Source organism: Vombatus ursinus, unplaced genomic scaffold (assembly GCF_900497805.2).
Source record: "Vombatus ursinus unplaced genomic scaffold, bare-nosed wombat genome assembly UNPS02014818.1, whole genome shotgun sequence".
In the NCBI taxonomy this organism is placed as follows: domain Eukaryota; kingdom Metazoa; phylum Chordata; class Mammalia; order Diprotodontia; family Vombatidae; genus Vombatus; species Vombatus ursinus.
Genome location: NW_020954596.1, coordinates 9,743,710 through 9,755,767, shown reverse-complemented (window position 1 = coordinate 9,755,767; position 12,058 = coordinate 9,743,710). Strand labels below are relative to the sequence as shown.

At 38.1% G+C, this 12,058-nt stretch overlaps 1 protein-coding gene across 1 annotated transcript in view; it reads right to left on the bottom strand.

Annotated features, from left to right (window-relative positions):
- The window catches only part of GRK4 (G protein-coupled receptor kinase 4), a 134,051-nt gene that overhangs the window by 121,680 nt on the left and 313 nt on the right, over window positions 1–12,058 (bottom strand). The gene's annotated exons all lie outside the window — the stretch shown is intronic.

Sequence of the window (12,058 nt, the reverse complement as noted above, 5' to 3'; positions counted from 1 at the left end):
GAATAAAAGGAAGAGTCTTAGCTTGCAGGGAATTTTTAATCTACCTAGAAAGACAAAACTAATATGCACAAAACAATTAGAATATGCATGTTTTATCTTCCCAGCATCCAGCATTGTGTTTGACACACAGGGTTAAGGACCAGAACGGTGATTTCATTTGTACGTGGAAATCCTGGAAAAGGAAACTCCCTCTATTAATGCAGGTCAGCATATTATCTGCAATTTATAATCTTCAAGACTTGCCTAAAGCACTGAGAGATTAGTGACGCACCCAGGATTACACAGCTAGTAAGTGCAAAGGTGGGACTTAAATAGAGGTATTCTAGACTCAAAGGCCAGCTCCCTATCACTCCACCAAACGGTGACGTATTTCTAAATACTGAAGTGAGTGTAAATCATGTTCCTATTATGTGCCTAACACTGAGTTAGGGGAAAGGAGGAAAGAGAATTTTTTCAAGGAAAAGTAAACCACATAGTCTTGACTTTCAGGGACTTAAACGATCTACCTGGAGAGATAAATGTAATTTTCATGAAACAACCAGAAAACAAGTAAACAGTGTGGTCTAGTCTCTTCTTGAGGACCTGTCGGAAGAGGTACAACCTGAATTGCACCCGGGAGGATGACTAAGATCTGCATAAGCAGAGGAAGAACATTCCAGGAAGAGATGTTATGCACATAGAAAAGATGTGTCAGGGCAAGTAGACACTTATTTCTTATCACATATGCTAGCATAGTTTAACATATGCGACTGACTATATGGATGTATACATGAATATAAACGGGTGAATTCAGGAAACATTTATTAAGCATCTTCTGTGTGAACATTTAAGTAGAAGTTTTTGGATACAAAAATGAAAATATATTCCCTGCCCTCAAGGAGCTTACATTCTATTAAGAGAGAAACACCTAACAATCTGCTACAATACAAATAACATAGTAAGTACATAAGATGGAAAATGCTTAAGTCCAAGAAAGGAAAGGTTAATTTAAACATCTATTAAGGGTTGCTGTGTGTTCATTAGCACATTAGGAGCTGTGAAGGTTACAAAACAAGAAGACAAGATCTCTGCTATCATGGAGTTTATCATTTACTGTACTTCTGGAGTCAGTAAAACAATTATCACATATAAGTACTATTCATGATTATTCCAGTTTTTAAGGCTAAATAGCCTTTTCATTCCCTTTATCAACTCTATTCAATGTTTTCAAGTCCTGTCTTTTTTATAGTTTCTGTTGTTTTTAAATTTTACTTTTTCAATTAACAAGTCACTTTCTCTCCCTCCCACGAAGGAAAGAAAAAGACAACAAAACCTTGTAACAAAAATATGAATTGTCAAGCAAAGCAAATTCCCACACTGGTCATGCCAAAAATACATACAGCTAGGTCTTGATTAGTGGAAATAAGAAAACCCCTTAAGTAGTTGCATTATTCAAATTCACACTGCATATTTCCATTGGGCTGGAACCAATGATCGTGTTTTGCCATATTTTATAACTACATACATGCAACCACTTTAAGGAATTCATTATTTACACTAATCAGGACCTAGCCATATCTCATTCTGCATCTTAAGTCTGTCATTTCTATGTCAGGGGAAATAGGGAATCTGTGTTATCGTCATCAGCAGTCTCCTGGAATAATGTTGGGCAATGCAGATCAGAGCTCCTCAGTTTCTCAAAGTCATCTTTAGAATGTTGTTGTTATTGTATAAATCATTCTCCTAGTTGTGATCACTTCACTCTCTATCACTTCATATGGTTTTCTTCAAAGGGAAGGAGAGAAAATGGTGGCTTGTTCATTTAAACAGTAAAGTAAAATTTAAAAAGAAAGAAAAGACAGGACTCGGCAATGATGATAAAGTCTTCCTAGATTTTTCCAAACTGTCTCCTTCATCATGTCTCATAACACAGTAGTATCCCATTGCATTCATACATCATAATTCAGCTACGCCCCAACTGATGGATATCTCCTTAGTTTCCAGTTCTTTGCCTCCTCAAAAAGAGCTATCATATTTCTGTACCTTCCTTTGTTTCTTCAAAATGTTTCTCAGTTTTCCTTTTTTCCCCCATTCCCACTGCCGGTATTTGAACATAAGTTTATTGTCACTTCTATTTAATACATTTTAAACATACACATGACTTCCTGCTTCATTATGGACACCGTGAACATTCAATAAGTAGATGATGAAAGTAATGAATGCCTTTCAGAATGGTTTCACAAAATGTCAAAACACTGGAAAGAGAAAATTAGATAAATTAACAAGTGACAGTCAGCCATACAACATGAAGAAAAGACTTTATAGATAAGACATTATTAGTCATTTGAACGTTACAATGTAGTATGACAGGAAAAATTCTGAGGCTAAAGCAAAATGGTATATGATGTTTTGGTCTTCCTGTACGGAATGCCTGAGTTCAAGTTCCACTACTGACACTCACTAGCTGTGGGACCATTGGCAAGTCATTAAGCCTCTGTGAACCTCAAGTAACTCTCAATCTAAGATTTAGACATGGCATAATCCATCTTAGTGTAGGGAATACCCACATCATGAAATAAAATTACAGGCATTTGCTGTATTCACACCAACTTAAGAATATAATTTGTGACATGGTTTAACAAATTCTTCCAAGTTTAAGAGTTATTATTTTGTTAGCTTGTTTCAGCAGGAAATTTAATCTGGTAATAAAAATTAGTTTTGCCCAAAATAAAATGATTAAAGTAAAAATAATTCATTCTTTATCACAAAAAATTTAATATTAGTACATAAGAGATATGCAAAAGGCATTTGCTTTGTTAGCTTTGTACATAACTATGTGGCTGTCGAGAAATAGATAGGAAAGTATAGCATTTAAGTGAAATAATAATAATAATAATGATTAGTGGTAGCCCTTACAATGTGCCAGGCACTGTGCTAAGTGCTTTACAATTATTATCTCATTTGATCCTCAGGACAACCTTGAGAGGTAGGTGCTATTATTATCCCCATTTCATATATGAGGAAACTATACATACATATGTATGTCCTTGTACATTTCATCTTTGTAGTGTGTTTGTATATCTTTGTTGATGTTGTTCAGTTGTTTGAGTTCTGTCCATCTCTTTGTGATCCCACTTGGGGTTTCCTTGCCAAACACATTGGAGTGGTTTGCCATTTCCTTTTTCAGCTTATTTTACAGAAGAGGAAACTGAGGCAAACAGGGTTAAGCGACTAGTCCAGCATCACACAGCTACTAAGTTTCTGAGGCTACATTTGAACCCAAGTCTTCCTGATTTCAGGCCTGCTGCTCTAAACACTGTACTACCTAGCTCTCCCCTAATTATATGTTTATGTACAAACTGCTAGATAGCATTCTACCTGGAAACTATTAAGTACCCACCCTCCAAAATGCTACTTCTTTAAATCAGTGTCTGACTTCTTTTTTTTCTAACAACACTATAATAGGACCTCCAAAAAAAAAATGGAACTAAACTGCTAAACAAGGCCAAAAGCCACATTAACATGCATATAACCCATTCATATCTCTATATTTATGCTTGCAATTTCCCAGAGATAAAAAGGGTTGAAGTTCCTGTCTTAAGGGTGAAATAGGCACCAATCCAAAGTTATTATTTAGAAGGTGACTAAAGGTCTATAAATTGGACATTCATGCCAGAAAAAAGTTCCAGTTTTTAGTTAAGCTTAAACTACATTATGAGAATAAATGATTTTTGGCCTTCACTATCTTAATGACAATAGTCACTTCACACTTCCTTTGGCTTAAAGGTGCCTGTTATACTAAGAAATAAACAACTGCTGTAAAGCAGTATTAATTGCCAACATTTTTCGGCTATTCCTACAAAAGAGGAAGGACTTTCCAAGTATCTGGCTGTTTAAGACAAAAAACTTAGTTTTATTTGAAGTAAATCCAGGAATCTCCTACTAGCTTGACTAATATTAAGTCAACAATGTATTTTCCAGTGCCAAGAGGTCAGACTATAGTTGTTGTATTAAACACACACTGTGGAAGTTAATTTCCTAATACACAGAGTCAGATAAACCGAATGCATGTCATCATTACCAGGAAGGTGCTTATTGGAAACATGCTTCAAAAAAGGTGCCAATGATAAAATTTCAAAAGGTCTGTTTTTACTTAAATTATACTAAAGCTAATAAATGTATCTCCTGATGAGTAAGACCAGTATCTCTGAAAAAAGAAATTAACATTTTCTAGTGTTTCTTCTTTGAAAACATTACAGATGCTGATTACAAGAGGAATTCTTAAAGTATGTCCCAATGTTCATAAAAAGCAAAAGAGTGGGGAAAGATTAACTCTTTAAGCTTAGTCTCATTTTCTCTACTGTGAATCTATTATGATTTCAGGATTTCAGCACAGCATCTCTCTTATTTTTGCACTACCTGAGCTCCGTTTTTGTTTTTGCTGTTAACAGTAAAGAAAATATTTATGATATTCAATACATTCATACATAAACAGATATACAAGACTTACATGTTAGAATATGTAGTGATTGACAATAGTGTGTAACTCAAAAAAATATAAGTTCTTCATGGTCATAGGGGTATAAGGAGTATTGTTAGTAGAAATAATAAAAATGGTCTCACAGGAATAGAGGGATGCGAGTTTGGTTTAAGTATAAGCCTTCAGTGATGGTTACTAATTCACATCTAATTAAGGTCATTAGAGCTTCCCTTTCTTCTTAAAAAAAAAAAAAAAAAAAGTAGTGTCACCTTAGAAAAATTCCTGGAGGCTTGAATAATAACCTATGAAATCATCTCTCCATTAAGTGACCAAATTTTATAATGACAATCTCTCCTAACAAAGAATCTGAGGCTCGTTGCTCACAGTGAAGCGACCGATTAACAATCTAAACAACATGGAATTTGCAGTATTACTTCATTGATAAATTGAAATTTTATATTTTAAAAACCACTAAGGTCATAATCTTTTGTAGCAAAATAAAATGTCAGTCTTGTGTAATTTAACATGTGAATAACCAGAATCTTACTAGTTATTCTTTCTAAAATGCAAGGACTAGTTCAGTTTTAATATTTTTACTTTGCAAACTATTCGTAAATGGAGAAATTTGTTTTATAAAGGCTATAATCAACTTCGTGGAAAATCAATAATTACCATTCTATTTCACATTCCTAGTCATTTGCATCAACTGGACTAAATTTTATTTAAACTGGAATCACTGAGGCATGGTAGGAGAAGTTCTTGTCTTCCCCAGATATATGACCTTGGGCAAGTCACTAAACCTGAACCTTTGTCTCCTTATCAGTAGTAAAACAGGGTTAAACAACCCTTGTATTACCTACTCTTAGGGAAACAGTGAGGATCAAATGAGAGGAGAGGCACAAGACCTTTGTGACCATAAAGTACTATATTAAAAATCTCAGACAAATACAAAATCTCAGACAAAATATAATTTCTTGTTGGTATTATTAATTTTAGTCAGACATATCAGTATTAAAATTATCCTTTAAATCCTCTCTTCTATCAGTAGGAAATATAATAAACATCTTATATTCATACAGCTCTTTATAGTTTGCAAAAGTGTTTTCCTGATAACCCTGTGAAGTAGTTGAGCCTCCTAAGACCAGTGCCCCTTTCCCAACACTAGTCTTATGCCTTCATTTATACAGAATATCCAAGGTGCCTGAGTGATCCAAGAGAATTGATACAGGCCTCACTAACACCAACTGGGAAGAGATAAAAAAGAGTAGCAATAATAATGAAATTAATTCTCTAATACCCAACAAATAGCAGGGATTAAACCTGTTTCGAGTGTCATGAGCCCCTATGGCAGTCTGGTGAAGTCAATGGACCTCTTTCTCAGAACAATGCTTTTCTGCATAAAATAAAAAAGGTCAAATTATAAGAGAAACCAATTATATCGAAAAACAATCGTCAAAATATTTTAAAAAGTTCATTGACCTCAAGGTAAAAACTTTGATCTATACAGATGACTTTTTGACTTGAAATTCTTTAATAGAACCCATAAATGTTGGTCTTGGGAAGCTGGGATAAAGGGTAAATGAGAGAAATTTTAGAGCAAACTAGAGAAAATTAAGTCATCAACTGGATGATCCTGTGGATATCTTAACCTCAACATGGCCAGATCTGAAATCATTATCTTTTCCCACAAACCCCATCTGTTCTTCCTTTATTTCCCTGTTACTGTCAAGGATACCCACCACCCTCCCAGTCACCCAGGCTTGCAACCTAGGTGTCAAGTCTCTCCTCTACTCTAGTCCAAAACTACCATCTAGTTATCAAAGTGATCTTTCTCACTATCTAATTCTCTAACTTCCTAAACCTCTGATCATGTCATTACCCACCAACATAAAATTCATTGATGGACTCCAGGATCAAATACGAGATCCTCTATTTGGCTTTTAAAGCCCTTCATAACCTGGCCCCTTCCTGTCTTTCCAGTTCTCTCATACCTCATTCCTGTCCACCTACTCCCCCATGCAGTGATACTGGCCTCCTTGCTGTTCCTCCCACCAGGCATATTTCCTAATCTGGGGAAGGGGGGTGGGGCTCACTGGCTCTCCCTTATTCCTGGAGTTCACTAACTTCTCCTCTCTGCCTTCTGGCTTCCCTCCAGGCTCAGCTAAAATCCTATTTTCTGCAAGAAGCCTTCCCCTTAATACCAGTGCCTTCCTTCTAAGATTATCTCCAATTTACTCTGGTATATATACCTTGTTTGTACACAGTTGTTAATAAGTTGTTTCCCCCATTAGATTGAGAGCAGGAACTGTTTTTTGCCTTTCTTTGGGTTCCCTGTGCTTAGGCACTTAAATTCCTGCTGACTTCACTATTTCAATCTGTAGTTATGAGTAAGAAATATTTAATACACAACTGTATACTCTCCTGATTTAATACTGAATTTTTTTGCTAATTCGATAAACATGTATTAAAACACCCTAAACATGCTCTCCCTAAAGTTACCACTTACCTCCAAATTGCCAAAATCAGTGGGCCTTTTCTTAATTCTCATTTCCTCAATCTTTCTGCACCATTTAATGCTGTTGACCACCCTCTACTCCTAGATATTGTCTTCTCCAGGTTCCCATGACACTTTTTCCTCTTGCTTCACTTCCCAACTATGCAAACACTCCTCAAAATTCTTTGCTGATCATCATGTGTCTCATGCTCTAAATGCAGGCATATCTCAATTCTCTGACTGGGGACCTTTTCTCTTCTCCCTTTGCACTCTTTCTCTTGGTGACCTTGCACTCCTGTGGATTCAATTACCATCTCCACTCCCAGACCTTACTTACAAAGCTAGCTCTTAATCAACTATAGGCATCATAAAACTCCCTTTGGAAATCTCAAACTGGATGCCCTATACACACTTCAAACTCCTATGTCCAAAAGAAATTGAGCTCAATATCTTTCACTTCCAAACTTTCTTATTTCTCTTAAGTGTACCTGTCAGTCAATAACCATTAAATGCTTAATATGTACCAGGCATCACCCTTTCTTCCTGTCACCCAACTCTGCAACCTCAGTCACCCTTAACTTTTCACTGCCCCTCACCCCACATATCCAATCAGTTGCCAGTCAACTTTAATTCCCTATCAGCTCTTGCATCTGTCTACTTCTTTCCACTCACCTAGCCATCACTAATTCAGAGTGCTTGCTCATCACCTCCCACCCGGACTATTGCAGCAGCCTCCTAATTGCTGTCCTTGCCTCCTGAGTCTCCCTTTTCCAATACATCCTCCAAAGAGCTATCAAAGTGTTTTCCTAAAACTAGGACTAGCTATGTTACTCCTCTGCTCAATAAGCTCCAGCAGCTCTGGCACTAGGATCAAATATAAATGTCACTATTTAGCAATAAGACATTAAGAGCCTTTTACAACCAGGCTCCAGTTGGTCTTCCCAGGCTTTCTGAACATTATTAGCCCACTTTCTACCATCTACAATCCAGCCAAACTGCCTTTTTTTTTTTTCCTATTCCTCATAAAAGACATTGCCTTTCTTTGCTTTTCTTCCATATCCATTCCTTCACTTCCATCTCTAGCTTCCTTCATAGCTCAGCTTAAGTTACAGTTCCTCCATAAGACCCTTCCTGATCCCCCTCATCTGCCAACGCAGCTTAGACCCTCCAAATTACCTTGTATTTACATGCATACAAGCTGTAGTAAGCTCACTGATGGAAGACGCTATTTAATTTGTTAAGTGTTTATATCTTCAATACCAGCACAGTGCCTGGCACACAGTACGTGCCTGATAAATGTTGCCTGACTGACTGAAGGCACTAAGCTATGTTTTAGGGGTACAGAGTCAAAAAAAAAAAAAGAAACAAAAAGTACCAATCCTGAAAAAAACTTACCATCTAAAGGTGTTCCAGGGGATTCCCTAGGGAATCACCCTCATATTAGGTGAAACATTTAAGGTCTCTGGCAAGTGAGATGTAGAATATAGTTTGATAAATGCTTTTATAAAAAACTATGCATTTTAAACATACAACTGAGATCAAGTGCTCTACCCATTTTTATAACTGTTGTTAGAGCTTTCAGCCTTAAATCAGATTTCCTATTTAAAAATCAAGAATAACTTTTTTCATCTATTTTCCTCACAAATGTTTTGAAGACTCTGGTCTTTCAACTCTGGCTTCGGAGATAGAGAGCCAGCAAGCCAAGAAGACCTGGATTCAAATCCAGACACATCCTGACTAGATCACCCTGGACAAGTCACTAATTCTACCCTCTCTGGTCCAGGCCCTCATCACCTCAAGCCTAGACTGTTCCAGGAGCCTGCTTGGTTGGGCTTCCTGCCACTAGCCTCTCTCCATTCCTGCCCATCCTGCTCCATTCAGCTGCCAAAGTGGTTTTCCTAAAGTGCACGTCTATGTCACCCCCATACTCAATAAACTCCTGTGGTTTCCTATCATCTCCAGGATCAAACACAAAATCCTCCGTTAGGCATTCACAGCCCTTCATAATTTAGCCCCGCTTATCTTTATTTTCTTACACATTATACAATCTCTACCACCACATACTAGTCAATTCAGTGGCTTCCTTTCTGTTCATGAACAAAACACAAATCTCCTAGCTTTGGGCATTTTCTCTGGCTATCCCTCTTTGCTTGTCATCGCTGTCTCTTGACTTCCTTCAAGTCCCAGCTAAAATTCCAGCCTTTTCAATCCCTCTTAATTCTAGTGCCTTCCCTCCAGCGACTGTTTACTACTTATCCTATATACAACTTGTTTATATATAGTTGTTTGTATGTGGACTACCCCATCATTGTAAACTCCTCCAATGCAGAGACTGTTATTTGCCTTTCTTCGTATGCCCAGCACTTAGTCCAGAGTCAGGTGCATGGCAAGCACTTAATAAATGCTTACTGAAGGATCTAACTCTCTATGCCCCCAGGCAACCTGTAAAGACTTAAATTGTAGAGCCAGTAACTACCTGCAAAGGTAAAAGAACTTTCCTCAAGGGAATTCCCCTAAACCAACGAAGTCAGGATTCCTCTCCACTACTCTTCCCAAAAAGCACCAAGGAACAGTTAAAACCAAAGGGATTTTCCTAAAGTACAGATCTGACCACATCATTCACCTACTCAATCAACTCTGGGGCTCCCCATTACCTCCAAAAAAATTAAAAACTCTGTTCATCATTTAAAACTTTTTACAACCTGACTCCAATTTTGGAATCTAGTTTCCTTCACGTCTTAGCTCAAGCACAGTCGTCTACATGAAGCCTTTCCTACTTCCCATCCCCTACGATACCCCCATAGCTAATGTTTTCCCCAACAAGTCACCTGATCAACTTGTACCTATTTTGTTTCTACTTCATATACATACATGTGACCCAGGCTAGACCTGAAGCTTGAGGTCAAGGATGGTTTCACCATTGCCTTTTTATCCCTAGTGCCTGGCACAGTGCCTGGCACTTAGTAGGTGCTTAAATAATGCTTACAGATGGATTATATTGTTTTTAGTAATCACTGAGTTTTCAGTTTAAAACTTGTAGAATGCCTATGGATTAATGTTATTTCAGGAGTCCCTGTACATTTTCAGTCCAACATGCAGTCCTTTTATCAAGGTCTCTGAATGAAAAATGTATTGATGCAGTTGATAACTGATGCTCTTCCCAAAAGCCTCTCAGGAGATAAAAGAAAAAAAAAAAAGCATTAAACTTTCATGAAGAAGAAAAAAGGATGAAAAATGAGATTTATTTAAGATATGTGTGCTTCAAAAGAACATCTTCAATACAACTTTATGCAATTTTCTATTTGATGGGATGAATCATTGATGCTGTCTAGTATGACATCAACAGAAATATCACTTTCCTGACCTCAGCAGTTTTGGCTAATGAACCATGAGCCCAAATTGATGATACAATTCAACTATCCTTTCAGGTTCTCTGAAAGCATGCACAGTTGGTAATGAATCCACAGTTTATCTACATTTGTTAAGGAAAACAAAAGTAAAGCAGCAATATTATTCAAAGGAAATGAGTAGAAATTGCTAACTTGGGGCAAGTAAAGAGGTATGGGAAATAAATGTGGCAGATATTAGAACTCTATGCCTGATTATAAGCAGAGGGAGACAACCTACTTTATTTAGTGCTGGGACTATATTACAGTAGGTTCCCTAACCAGATAGTTTGACCAAGTGCTGGTTTAATATTGATCCACAGTGAATTATTTGAATATGAGTATGAATTAAGCTTATTTGTCTGTCACCACATCATAACAACAACAACAGCAGCATGGTTTTAGCAGAATCACTGCCAAAAAAAGCTGTTAAAATTTAAAAACTAATTTTAAAAGACCAGGTTGTCTCCCATACCTGGAATGGACTCCCCCTTTGCTTCCCTTTCTTAGAATCCCTAATTTTCTTCAAGCCTAATAAATTCAAGTGCCATCTTCTACACTGTGCCTTTCCTGATCCCCAAAGTGGTTAGTGCCTTCTCCCCAAAATCACCTTCTTTTTTGCATATACCTATATGTACACGTATATGTAGTCTTCCTCATCTAGACTGAAAGCTCCTGTTTTCACTTCTATCTTTGTAGTCCCAATGCCTACGTGCCTGGCTCACTGTGGGCACTGAATAAATGCTTGTGAATTTAACACAGATCTAGTGCAATTGCCCAGGGTAGTTTCCAATGTCATTTTCTCAGACCTTTAAAGGCCACCACATATTAAACAAATGACTAACTGATTAGACTTGAGAGCTGAAGTAGATCTGACTTCCCTCCCTTCCTAACAGGTTATTATGTACAATCCAAACAGGCTCGCTTGAGAAACGCTGGTGAGACTCTAGATAAAACAGCGAAAGAGCTGAACTAGGAAGGCAATTCCAGGGATCAGAGTTCTAAGAAACACTCTGCTTGTATTTGTCATTTGATTTTAAGCAGAGTAAGGAACAGGATAAGGAGGCAAGAGATAGTAAGTCCTTCCTTACACAATGGTAAAAACAAACACTCCGCGGCTAGTCAGGAGTTCCGGGAGAATTTAGTCCAGCCTTTGTAGTTTCTATAAAGGCCTGAAAGAATGGGTGGTGAGGCGCCCGGAGAAGGAAGGGATAGTGAGGAAAGAGGAGGGAGAGCTGGGGGAGCGGAGGGGGGGGGGGAAGAGAGAAGGAGGAAGAGGAGAGAGAACAGTGGGACAGGGGAGTGAGGCGAGGAGAGAGGGAGAAGGTGGAAATAGAAGGGGAGGGTGTGGAGAGATAAGAGGGGGAGAGAAGGTAGAGAGAGAAGAGCAGAATAAGGCAATAGAGGGCAGAGTGAAAGCGGGGAGAAGAGAAAGGTGGAAAAGAACTGGAAGAAGGTGGGGATCGAGGAGAGAAGTAGGAAGAGAAGTGGACCGAGGAGAGAAGATGGGAAGCAGGGAAAAAAGAAGGGAAAGGAGAGAACAGGGAGAAAAGAAGGGGAGAGAAAAAAAGGGGAGAAAGGAGAGAAGGAAGAGAACAGAGGGAGAGAGGTGAGAAGTCAGGAGAGAACCAGAGGAGGGCGGGGAAAGGAGAGGGAGAGAAGAAAGGCAGAGGAGAGCAGAGGGGGAGCGGGGAGAGCAGAGGGGGCGCGGGGAGAGCA